Raw genomic sequence first — 12,741 nt, 5'->3', positions numbered from 1 at the left:
TGGCTACAGGAAGGCAGACCTGATGCCTCATGGAAGGCAGGAAAGCTCAAGGGCCTAGAGTCAGACTCATATCTCCCTCAGTGACACTTTACCTGAAAAACTTGGCTATGCTCAGAATATGCTTTTACAATTTTAGTCTTTAAAAAATCATGAGCAACAGGGACAGCAAAATGTGGAATAAAAGTCCAGTCTTGGTTTACATTGGATGCTAGCAAGTTTGAGTAAAATACATGCCCAGATACTGTGGTGAACATGTTTGGTCTTATTCATGGTCCTATTTTGTTTTCATACTTGTTTTCTCAGTTCTTCGTTCTACTTTTCCTTTGTGCTACTCTACTATATATTTTTGGACCCCTATAACAGCTGTCTAAAATGCATTCCAGAGAAAGGTAAGATTTAAATAAATAATATCATGACCAGCCTCCTGAAGGGAAAATTGCTTATTTGATGCAGAGCAAAAACATGAAAGGAACAGGAAATACAATTCAAGTAACCTTCATAGGGACTAGAGGTGAACAAATTTCAGAAGATGTTAAATATTCTTTGACAAAAGCATTTTGTGTTAGTGCTTTGAATCTATGAATAAAATATTCAGAAGACCATATGGGAAAGGGAAGATCAAAAAGGATGTAGTACTAGACAAAAAATGAGACAAACAGTTCCCTCTAGTATCCCTATAAATTATACAGGAAACATGACTTCTGTTTATGCCCATCCCACAACAGGTGTTCCAACTAGTCAAAGTAGAAATCAGAATAGGAAGGTTTTCTAATATTTCAAATGACATTTGAAAGAATGAAAGCAACTGAGATGAAAAGAGTAAAATGGCTAAACGCAACAACAGACTCTCTTCCTAAATATCCTGCCACAAACCTAGGATCCTATTTGGGCAAAGGGTTGGCCTTGAACCAGATGGGCTACTGGGAACTGTGTCCATGGTCTACAAAATGCTGTGGCCTCCCTCATTTCTATTCTTCTAAAACCTTCCAAAGTTGAAGAAATAGAAAGGAAATTTTAAAAAATTTAAAATAAAGAAGAAAGGGCATATAAACATACTATTTTCTGATAGAATTGCATAAAAGTATCTACATCTTATACTTGTAAATAAAGCAGATGCTGGTAAAGAGCAAGAAAAGGGCCCTGTTTTTCTATTTGTTCTACATGAGACTGGGCACAGCATTAACATGGGACTAAGCTGTGGCAGTCTGTAGTAAGAGACAAGCTGGGATACAAAACCCTTGAAATTCATAATTACAAAGAGTTTTATTTGATGCATACAATTTAATTTTGTACATTATTTCCTATTTTAGGTGCTTTGAAAAGCCTATGTAAAAATTTACTTACAAGGAATTTTAAGCCGAAATTTGTAATTAAACACTTATACCTCCGATCACTTACACAGAGAGTTCTTTGCTACTCATGTAAAGGTACTGTCAAATCTGGTGTGTGTCTAAAGAATGATACTCTCTAGCTACTGATTATCTGGAGTAACGATTTTTAATTTTTATAAACAGTAAAGTTCCTTAAATTGCCAAAAAAATTAATCATCAGTGTGAAAAGAGAAAGCATAATATACTTGTTAAATTTCTGCTTTGCTTTTTGACAAAGAAAGGTTTCTCTCTGTGACAGCATTTTCAGCTCTTGATTCATGGACAAGCAACATGAATAGCTGTTTTAGTGCAGAAAGAGGAATGAATTCACACGTGGGACAGTCCACAGACCCAGGATTATTAATAACTAACCTGGAAGAAGAGTGGACCCATAAGGAAACAGACAATATTCTACATAGTAGATACTATGTTTCTATGTAGTAAAACATCTGGATCCTAGAAAAGTGGTTCTAGAAAGGTTTAAATACCTCTGAAAACTCTCATGGATCCCTAATTTGTCCCACATCCCCTTACCCACCACTCTGGTTTCCTACTCTTCTCTATTTATCACCCACATGTTCCTAACTACTGCTGTAGGGGAATGAAGCAGAAAAAAGCCTAACAGGATGAATAAGGAGGAATGATGATAATGACAATGGAGGGACAGGGTAAAGTCTCTTAAAACAGCATTCTTGATAAACAGTGCGGATCCATAAACACTGATCAGGAGTTGAACAAGTAACCTTCAAGGCAAATAGAAAAGGTAAGTGGTTGGTCAAGACTGCCTTAAATTTCTAGCTTTAATGTCGAGGCTTCTTTTGAGAAACATGAATCCAAAAAGAAATGCCAATTTACAACATACCAGAGGAGAGGTTGACTAACTTTATCTTTCTTTCCCTCTTTTTTCTCCCTGTCCCATTCATTGCCATGAGTGAACATCATTGATAGGAAAGGCATTACATGGTATGTGGAGCGTATTATGTAAATTTATAATGTCTACATTGTAAAAGTTAGAGCTAATAAATGGTGTTTGTTTAAATATTCAACAAGTTTATCACTCAGATTGTAAGACATATAACCATACTAATTTTATAAACATTGAAATTATGGTTAATTTTTAAAATGCAATTTTAGTCAGAAAATTAAGATCTGAATCACCTAACATTTTAAAAACTGCTATGCAACATTTAAAATATATACAATAAAAAACAGTATAACAAACACTCTGTATTTATTATCCAGCTTCAACAAGAAAGTGAACATGTGGTCAAACTTATTTCATTGACATCTTTATTCTACATTATATTCTCTACATTACTGGATTGTTTTGAAGCAAACTCAAGACATCTTATTACTTCAGTAATACTTTAAATGTATCTTGAAATATAGATACTTTAAAAAAGAACATAATCACAATAATATTATCACACCAAAAATTAACAGTAAAATTCTTAGTATCAAGTATCTAGTCAGTATTCATATTCCCTGTTTCAATTTAAAAACAGTTGGGTGGTTTAAATCAGGACCAAAACAAGGTCCATATGTTACATTTGGTTGCTACGTCTCTAAAAATCTTTTGATATGTAGTTTTACCTCCCCCTCTCTTCTTTTTCCTATTTGAAATAATTTCATTTGCTCTGTAGAATTTTAGCCTGGTTCTAATGAATATAACATTCATTCAGCACAGTATCAACTGACATGTTCCTCTGTCTCCTGTATTCCCCATAAACTGGTATTAATATCTAGATGCTTAAATAATTTTAGGGCAAGAACATGTCATGGGTGACATTACATACTTCTCATTGCATCATATCAGGTGACTAAGATTTCTGGTTGTCTCCCTTTTTGCGATATTAACATAAGATAGATCAGTGCGTTCACATCCTGTCAGCCCAATCCATTCACTGTAAAATTTCCCACTACCTTTCCAGCTGATGATTTTAGTAGCCACTGGTGGTCACTGGTTTGTAACTATTTTGTTAGTGGTTGCTAAGTTCAATTGAGTTAACTTCTAGACTTATTCTGCTTAAACTACTTCATACAATAATATAATTTCTCCCTTTGTTTTATGTTCATAAGAAATATGATATAATACTATTTCAGTTGTCACTTATAAATGTCTTTACTGAAAAGTATTTTGCTAATGTTGTTCAGAAAACAGATATAATTCCGCATTTTGTGCTCTGTAAATATTAGTTCTTATATTATGGTTGATAATTTTACTTGAATTTTCTCTGTGGCTGAAATAGCTCTCTTATTGATAATGTAACTCAATCTGGGAAGTAGATCAATCTTTAATTGACTTGGACTGAAGCAAAGACTATGCATCATAGGATCCTAAAATAACTGGCTATTCTTTTTCTCCCCCCCCCCCAAAAAAAAAAGTCTAGAAGAAATACACAACACACACACACACACACACACACACACACACTCAAGACATTCCTCTTTAGATTATATGCAGTCTCCTAATGCAAACCAAACATTTGACAGTGGTTAAAATGTGTAGGTATTTAATGGAAGTTTTTTTAGCTGTGAAAATCTGTAGTCTACACACTTTTTCCTGCTTCAGTTTTAGAGTGCTTTTCTCCTATTTAATTGTGGAGTAACACAACAGCAGCATAGAAAAATCTATGCAAAAAAGATTAGATTGATTTGTTATTAAATAGATTGTGAAGCCTCAGGGAAGATAACTATAATAACAATTCAGACAATATAAAGTCTGGTAAACTTGTCATGTTTGTCCCCCACTCCCATCCCTAGGCAGACATGCCATGTACATTTTTATGACAAGCTGATTAACTGCTGAAAACGCACTAATGGAGGGCCCTCACTTTTAGGCAGATAATCACATTTTCAGTTTTCTTTCCCATACATCACTGGATTAGAGCTGTGTAGGGTAGTTCTCTGAAGGGTTAAGGATACATCACACATATTGCTCTTGTTGCTCTATGTCCTTAACCTGCCAAATGGTAACGATAATGAGAGTTTACCACCCGCCTTCTTTTATTTCATCATGAATATTAAAGTGATTAGATGAAGGAATTACAAAAAATTTCCCCCTAAAATAATTAACTGTGCTAAGTACATTAGTGGCAATAGGCAATATATTTTTAAAGGTTGTTTCCTAGAGTTGTTGAATGAACATTTATATGACCTCTTGTAACCTGTTTGTGAATGACCAGGAATAGAAATATCAAGCACTTCAGAGTTTCCAGATGGGAGGGACAAAATAGTGGTAGTGGAGGTGGAGCTGTAGACGAGGACTCTCGCAGATGCCTCTGTACAGCAAACACAACTTTTACCTAGGTAGCATGTGTTTGGAGGGGTGCAGTGGCAAGAAGGAGGTAAATGAAGTACTGAAGTCTTCCCAGCCACTTGAGACTCCAATGGAAAAGCAAGAGAAAAACAGTCTTTAGGGGAAAATGTCATCCTCATGTTAGATTCAGGTGTACAATAAATAAAACCAAATCAAAGCAAAACACACCACCACCGCCAAGACCAAAAATGAAACCCTACTGAAGAGTAAGAGGATAACATGCACAAAACATTTACTATCAAACTGCAAATTACATAATAGGTGTTGAACGGTTGTTGTTCTCTTTCCTATACTATAATTATAAAAAGGGATTTTACCGAAGGGTATGATGATCAAAGATACCAAGGTAAGGCATCCTGGGATAGAGCTAGGAGAGCCAGTGCAACCTCATCAACAGCATTCTTCACAAAATTAAAAATAATAAAATACAGGCATACATTTTATGCTGCTAGAAAGACACTTTATCATCTGGTTTAGTTACGCACAATGGTCCCTTGCTGATAGAAGGCAAATTTCTAAGCTTGTATCTTTGTAGCTCTAGAAAACAGCAACAGCTAAGTATTTGGTGAATGAATTTAGAAAAGACGTCATAAATACTTGCAGAAAAAAACAAATGCAGAGTCACTAAAGAAAACGTGGAGATAGAAACTGAGAGTAATGTCAGTATAATCTGTTTGGGCTTTCACCTACCCTAAGTGGCAGGTTTGGATAATTTGAGATTTATTATTATATTATATATAGAGGGTTATTTCTTCTACATACGTGTCACTGTACTAAAATGTTCATATTCTATAAATAGATCAATATGGTGTACTTTGTTCTACAATGTACTAGGATCTGTACTATTTTAAGAAATATATCCCAGAGTTATTTTAGCTTTAAAAAACTAATGATAGAACCAAAAACAACAAGCCAAATTACTCATTAGAAAAATGAGCAAACATGAACAGCGGAGGACACTCAAATGGACCATAACATATGAAAAGATATTCAACACCAACAGCAATTGAGAAAATGCAAAGTTAAATGAGATAACGTCAGTTTGGCAAAAATTAGACAGTTCAATATTAAACATTGGCAGAAAGAAAGAAGGAAAGAAAGCAAGCAAGAGAAAATGAACCTGGAACTTTTTTACACTGCTCAAGGGCGTGCAACTGTTGAGCTACTTCAGAAAGCTGCTTCAAACCAGCAAGATCTAGAAAAATTAAAAATGTACATTCATTATGATCCAAATAGTCTACTTCTCATTATATATTTTCCATAATCTTACACATGTGAACCAGGATATATGTTCAAAAATGTTCACTTACAGTATTGTAAAACTTCAACAATGGAATGGCTAAACAGTTTAATGTCTATGATATAAATATACAAGAGCAGTTAAAAGAATGAACTAGATTTACACACATCAATGTGGCTGGATCTCAAATGGAAAAAATCAAGGTGCACAATGACACATAAACCACACCTACCATCTTTGATGTTAAAAAAAAAAGCAACACAAAATATTGGTTACACAAGTGTTAATATATATGTATATAATATGTAAGTACTGTATATGTATTGACATAAAAGTATACAAAGTAATTTGAAACACTACACACTAGTGGTTAGCTATGGGGAAGAGAAAATGTGGCAAAGGGGACTTGAATTTTATGTTTAATATTTTTTATAAAAAATGAATTTTTAATAATTTTTAATTACGGGATGTGAGTACTTACATTTTCATTCTATTCTCTGCACTTACAATTTTTAACATTTCTCAAAACAAAGATTTAAAAACACAGATAAAGGGAAAATAATAATAGTAATAAGAAAATACAGGATTTAAGAGCATTGTTGCTTTTATGAGATGGTAAATGTAATTACTAATTCCTATAAAGCAGTGAAAGCAAATTTGTTCAATCATCTTGAAATATCCTGTATAACTGATTAAAGTACTTTATCAATATGTACACGTAATTTCAAAAACTAATGATGAAGAGTAAGGGTTAATATTATAATTCTTATTTTGATCCAATAATTCAATACTGCTAAATAACTTAGTAATATAATTATAGAAAGTGAACTATGAAAATTTACAGAAAATGAAATACTGTTTTAACTAAAATTGTTCTTTAAAAGATAATTAAATAATAGCATGATATACATATTTTAGATGTATGGGCCTCTGAATTTTTGAGAGTATTAGAAAAATTAATACAGCTGAGGTGCCTCCATTTTAACCACATATATTAAAATAGTGTTAAAATAATCTGAAACATTTATCCTATTAACCTGATCTTTTTTGTGGTTCTTCCTAACCACCTTATCTATTTGACATTTAAAATGCTCAGTCTAAGAGACAGGTAATTTATTTTGGAATACTTATTTGCTGTGATTAAAACGTTGTGTAGTACAACATTCTAGGTTCAAAAAAGATTCTATTACTCATGAAAGGTATCTTGTTTAAAATTCTACATGGTGACATTTTTAGCTTAAAATATGTTAGCTTACTGCAATACTGGTTGAAATACCTTGGGGTCACATGTCCTAGGCAAGACTTAGTTATACTAGTTTAATTCACACGTGTAGAGATACCTGTCACCTGGATTTGTATGTCCCAGTTGAAATTGGCTTGTGACTGGAATGGCAATGAGATATCATAATTAAAAATGCCTTCTGGAAGAACTGTGTTGAGCAAACTGCTCCAGATAAACAACTTCTGTAGAGCTGCAGGTCAGCTTTGACTCATTTGGTAGCTTTCAGATGTGGAACTCTTTACTGTGTTTACAACAGGAGTTGCATCACGAAAATGCAATGTTACCAAATTTGCTCATAAGAGCACCAATTTAATAACTATTCACCATAAAGATCCCAAGGGTTTCTGGTAATTATACTGAAATATTCAACAGTTTAGTCTTCATTTAGTCTGAATTAGAAATGAAGTTAGGGAGCTTTAGAATATTTGACTATTAAGAGAGCCACTAGTGACCAAATACACTAAAAAATTAAAACTAAATCATTACAGACAACTAACTCACCAATAAACAAGCATTTACTAAAACAGGAAGCAAAGGAGAAAGGAAAGGAGGCAAGCCCACACGAGATAGTGGGAGGATGGGTGGACAGGCCAAGGGAAATCTCCCTTTGCTCCTGCCGCCTCCAACTTAAGAATGTCTAGAGTGAAGCTCTTGATATTTTTCCCCTCTTAAAATTCAATACCCAGCAGCACTATTCATAATAGCCAAAAACTGAAAACAACCCAAATGTACAACTGATGAATAATAAACAAAATGTGGCTTATCTACATGATGGAAATATTATTTGGAAATAAAAAAGATGAAGTACCAATACATGCCACGACATGGAGGAACCTGGAAAATTTCATGCAAAGTGAAAAATGCCAGACACAAAAGACCACAAATTGTAATGATATCATTTATTAGAAATGTTGAAAATAGGCAAATCCATAGATACAGACAGAATAGTGTGGTTCTCTGAGGATAGGGAAAAGGAAAAAAGGGGGAGGCTAGAGGGTTTTTTTTTTTGGAATGATGTTTCAAAATTAAGTAGTGGTGATGGTTGCACAACTCTGAATATACTTAAGAACACTGAATTGTACACTTCAAAAGTATGGATTTTATGGTATGTGAAATGTATCTCAATAAAATAGTTACTTTATAAAAAGCATGCTCAGGTTTTGCCTGGTGAGAGCACCGAAGGTCAAAGGGACAACTTTCTCAAACATTCTCCTAAGTGGTATATTAAATAAGTAATAAACTGTTAAAGCACAAACATTCAATCTATTCAAAGATTCTTCATGTTTTAAAGAATATATTATTTGAAGAGGCTGATTTCTCAATGACTTAAAAATATTCATTGAAGAAAAGATTTGAACCACAAAAAGGCCTTTTATGCTGCTGTCAGCCCTAAAACATTTTTAGAATTTTTAGTAATATCAATTGAAACCTGACGGGCATCTGCAGATGACTCGATCAAGTGTAACAAATAAAAAATCTGAATGGCAGTGGGGAATCAAATCTTTTCATTAAAAAAAAAAAAGTTCTTTTCTTAAGTGGTAGTAAGAATACTATTTGTCAAAACTGTATGACCTTTTTGAAATCATAAAGAATTCTATTTTAGCAGAGCTTTAAACTAACTGAAAAAGGGAAGATAATCTTAGGAAGACTGTGAAGTTATTTAACTTCAACATTGCCACCATTTTCCTAGTACCAGCAGCAGCCAGTCAAAGAATGAACAACGTGAAGGGACCAACTGCTTCTGAACGGGATAATCAAATTTCAAAATCATTTGCAAAAAGCAAAAATGAAAATCTAAACTGTGATTTACTTCCAAAAGTTGCCATTAATATTTTCTACAATTATGAAAAGGCCCAATTTTTAAATATATATTTTTTACTTCAATATAAATCAAAAGTTAGGGCTTTGTTTTAGTAAGGAGACAAACTACGATTTGTAAAATCAAATATTTGGAACCAATTTATGATGTACAAAGAAATAAACTTTCTCTTTCACCATTTACAATTTATTGAGAAGTAAATAAAAAACAAAGAAGAGATAACCAAGATGAGTTTCTGGGAAACAGTAACATTCCAAGTCTGTTGTCAAGAATAGTTATAGTTTTGAAATTCTTTACTATAAAATTTCAGGGATAGTTTCTAGAATTCTAAGATGATCATATTTTATTTATGAAATTTTCAATTCTAACTATATACTTTTAATCCTTCTAGTTTTTATTGTTTAAATTTTTTGTAGAGATATGGTCTCACAATGTTGGCCAGGCTAGTTTCAAACTCTGGCCTCAACTGATCCTCCTGCTTTGGACTCCCAAAGTGCTAGGACTAAAGGCATGAGCCACTGTGCCCGGCCTATCCTTCCAGTTTTGCTACACAACAAGCTGAACCACTAGTGTAACTTCTCTGCTTGCGTGACATGTGAACACAGACCATACACTGTACACTGGAATGCTGAATTTATCTTGCAGTATTTCTCCTGGCCGAATCTTTCACTAGTATGCACCAGCCACTGGAAGGCTGCACTGGTCTCTAATCTACTAAGTTAGCATCCCTAGGCCCCAAGCTATTCAGCACTTGGGAATTCTGCTGGCACATGGAAACCATTAAATTTGATGTATGTGCTTGGCTGGGGAGCCAATGGGGCAAAGCTACCATCTGTGGGATTATGACTGAACACCTCTAAGTCAGAATCCCTCCCAGGCAGAGCCACACAGCAGGGCCATGGACCTTCGGTTAGCCTCGAATACTAGTCTCATCGTCCCCGCCAGCAGGCCACTTGGACGCGCGCTGGGACCCCGGTGTGGAGAGCCCCTGGTCCTGGGAAAGAGAGTGTGGCTGGAAAGGCGGCTGCCCACTTACCCATCATGCAACGCATGTTGGGAACCTGGCGCTAAACCATTTGGACAACCTGTTTCTGGGGTGGGTTTCGTATGTAGCAGAGCAGCTCCCTCACTTTCACTGTGATCTATTGAAAGTCTGCCCTCGATACAACGGTTTGTAAAAAGAAGAAAACAGAAAATATAAAAATATAAGAAACAAACAAACAAAAAACATAAAAAAAGTTGTTTAAAGAATATCCTGGCATACTAAAGCAGGACATTAGGAACAAGATAAAAAGTTACCTGTAGGGAATTACCTCAAAATTAAATTTAAATTTAATTTTTCAGAAAGTATTTTTTGAAGAGAAAGAAATATAGCAAACTTTTAAAAGTGGTTGCCTCTTTTTGGGGGGTTCATGAAAATGTTCTATATGTCAGTTGTGGTGGTGGTGGTCATCACACAACTGTATGCCAAAAGTGCTAGTAAAGGATTGTAAAACTACACTACAAAGGGTTGATTTTTATGGTAAGTAAATCACACTTCAATAAAGTTGACTTAAAATGCATAGTAGTTATCTCTGAATGGTAGAATCATGAATTTTTCCCTTTATACTTCCCTGAACTTCACAACTTGTCTAAAAGGAACATCATTTAACCCCATAATCAATAAAATACAGCGTAAGAATACGGTCTTGTCTACACCCTTGCCTGTTCCAGTGTCCTTAGAGTGTAGGCATAAGGTGAAGTCCTAGGGGGAGTAGATGGCTACAGAATCCAAGTGGGCCCTGTAATGTGGGCTATTGGACCCTTTTACTCTCACTGTGTCCAGTGAAATCTCAACCCAACTAATGTGAAAATGATACCCCATCAATGATATATTGCAGGGAATAAAAGAACAAGTCCCATGCTCATCAAAATTTGGATTTGAAGGATGTTGCTTAGCCCGTGGGAGACAAGAGATTTAAAGGACATATTTTCCTCTGAGGATTCTGTGCCGTGAGATTTCCTAAGACAAGCTGTACATACCCCAGCATCCCCTGGGAGTCATTTCTGTTGCTAAGACGTATACACTATGCACCTGCACAATGACAGGCAATACAGGCCATCTCACATCTCAGCACTCATTGCCATCCATGACTCTAAAAGGCTCTACAGACAGAAACAGTCATGGTAGGCTGCCTGCTTAGTGGACCTACAATTGATTCATCTATCTACATATGCTAAGTATTATCCTGGAGCCAAGCTGTAGCGTCAGAATTGGCCCCCTGGAGAATTACTTTTAGTTAAGGTGTTATTCCATCCATTTATATTCCATTTAACAATGGAAGAAAGAGCCCTATGAGCTTGTTTTTGTAATTTACTAGAAAGAGACCACTGAGGACACTGCTTGCCTCATCATACAGCGGTATGTTAATGGGGACACACGGGAGAAACCACTTAAGCCTCAGCCCCAGGAACGGTGGATCCTCCTGAGCAACCTAGTTTGTTTTTCGCTTACAGACACGTGAACTGTGGAATTCATTAGTGTTTCTGTCTTTAGCATGGCTATTAGGTCACTCAGAGCGAATGTGGCATGGAAGGTTACAACATACATTTTGTGTACCAGTTTAACCTTGGCTTCATCTTATTTTTCTAAATTTTATCTTCTTTTTGCCCTCATTTCCTTTTAGTTTTTGTATTTTGAAAGGTGTTTCAAATACTTTTGGATGAGGTGAAATACTGAATGCATCAGTAACTATAGCATACTCAGAACAAATGCAGAAAAGTTTTTTCTTCCCTATTAACTGGTTCCTTTCAATGAGGTGAAATATAACTATACTCTACTCAATATAAATGCAGACAAACTATAACTTCTTTATTAATTCATTACAAAACCAAACTTCAATGAGGTGAAATATTAAATACACAGATAATATTATCTGCACAGATAACTTTAGTGTACCTGGTACAAATGAAGAAAGGCTACAACTGGTCTGTTAAACGAGGCCATAACCCATCTTCAGGGCTTTTCAAGGTTGCAGCGATTATTTCTGGTCTGATATATCATCTCTTGATACAGGCTTCATCAATCCCAGATGAAAGTTCATTAAAATATATTGAAAATGTGAGTTTTATTAATTTTTTTAGAAGTAAATAAAACCAATGGAAAAGTCATCAGAAATGAGGTTTTTACCTTGTTGGGAAGACTACTACTTCTAAAGAGTCATTAATAGAAAAAGTAAGGAATTTTATCTTAAGATTTTTAAAATGTTCTCAAGAAGGCATACTGCAAATAAACTGCCAATGATTATTATGCAGTTCACATTTTTGGGACACTTCCTGACAGGTGCAAATGTATGCAGAGGACTAGTTTCCACTTTTAAAATGGAAACATATTCTGGCATGGGTTAAAAATGAATCTTTGATCCTACAAGTGTGAGGCAAACAAAGTACTCACTATTAGAGCCACTCATTCGGGGAGGAGGATTCCACAGTTTATCACAACATAAGCATAATTAAACAGGTATTAAACAGGACCTCATGCCACTGCTGCATCTTTCTTCACAGGGTGAGGCCAATAATGACAAAAACTTTGGATGGGTGAAAAGGTAAATAAAAACAAATCCATTTTGTTTTCCTTTGAGTCATTACTCTCATCTTTGGACCAGGAAAAGTAAGAAAATCTTACAGATCACCTTACCAACTCTGCCACAGGATCCAAACACTATGAAAGGT

At 34.9% G+C, this 12,741-nt stretch overlaps 1 protein-coding gene across 42 annotated transcripts in view; it reads right to left on the bottom strand.

The window, feature by feature from the left end:
- Positions 1–12,741, bottom strand: part of PKP4 (plakophilin 4) — a 229,419-nt gene that overhangs the window by 87,974 nt on the left and 128,704 nt on the right. For 9 of the 42 annotated variants that reach the window (XM_074009159.1, XM_074009161.1, XM_074009168.1 and 6 more), the window contains one exon: positions 5,810–5,884. The exons of the other annotated variants lie outside the window; for them this stretch is intronic. The gene's annotated coding sequence lies outside the window, so the exon portion shown is untranslated. The remainder of the gene's footprint in view (positions 1–5,809; positions 5,885–12,741) is intronic. 42 annotated transcript variants of the gene reach the window in all.

This window comes from Macaca fascicularis, chromosome 12 (genome assembly GCF_037993035.2).
Source record: "Macaca fascicularis isolate 582-1 chromosome 12, T2T-MFA8v1.1".
Classification (NCBI taxonomy): Eukaryota; Metazoa; Chordata; class Mammalia; order Primates; family Cercopithecidae; genus Macaca; species Macaca fascicularis.
The sequence above is the reverse complement of the archived record's forward strand: the minus strand, read 5'-3'. Positions and strand labels throughout refer to the sequence as shown.